This window comes from Brassica oleracea, chromosome C4 (genome assembly GCF_000695525.1).
Source record: "Brassica oleracea var. oleracea cultivar TO1000 chromosome C4, BOL, whole genome shotgun sequence".
In the NCBI taxonomy this organism is placed as follows: Eukaryota; Viridiplantae; Streptophyta; class Magnoliopsida; order Brassicales; family Brassicaceae; genus Brassica; species Brassica oleracea.
This window is the reverse complement of record NC_027751.1, coordinates 22,867,057-22,867,513: the sequence shown is the minus strand read 5'-3', so window position 1 is coordinate 22,867,513 and position 457 is coordinate 22,867,057. Positions and strand designations below refer to the sequence as shown.

At 36.5% G+C, this 457-nt stretch overlaps 1 protein-coding gene across 1 annotated transcript in view; it reads left to right on the top strand.

The window, feature by feature from the left end:
- The window catches only part of LOC106338410, a 41,245-nt gene that overhangs the window by 36,658 nt on the left and 4,130 nt on the right, over positions 1-457 (top strand). The window lies entirely within an intron of this gene.

Genomic DNA, 457 nt, shown 5'->3' with positions numbered 1-457 from the left:
AAGCATTGTCGTTCCCGATACTCTCAACATTATGCACATGTAAGACTTTCCGAAGAAGGCCTCACTCATCAAACAATGAAAGCTTAAAAGGAGGGAAAGGTTTTGGGAGTGGTCTACCACTAGATTTTGTCAAAATAAGATTGGCATAAAAGATGTGACAACTCAGGTGTGTATAGCCATGACTCAGTACACAAGGGACCATGAGCAAGAAGCATTAAGTTCGTTCAGTTCAAATAAGGTTGTAGTTGGCTTCAAATACTGAGTTTCAGCAACTAATGAGATTCAGGAAGAGTCTTCAAGGCTCGAAGCATACAAGTGTTTTTGAGGGGTGCAAAAGCTACTCAGGTGCAGCGTAGTGTTCTTTTCAATGCATTTAAAATCATTGATCCCAATGCAAGTGAATGCAACCTATATGATTTTTTTTTTTTTTTTTTTTTTTTTTTTTTTTTTTTTTTTT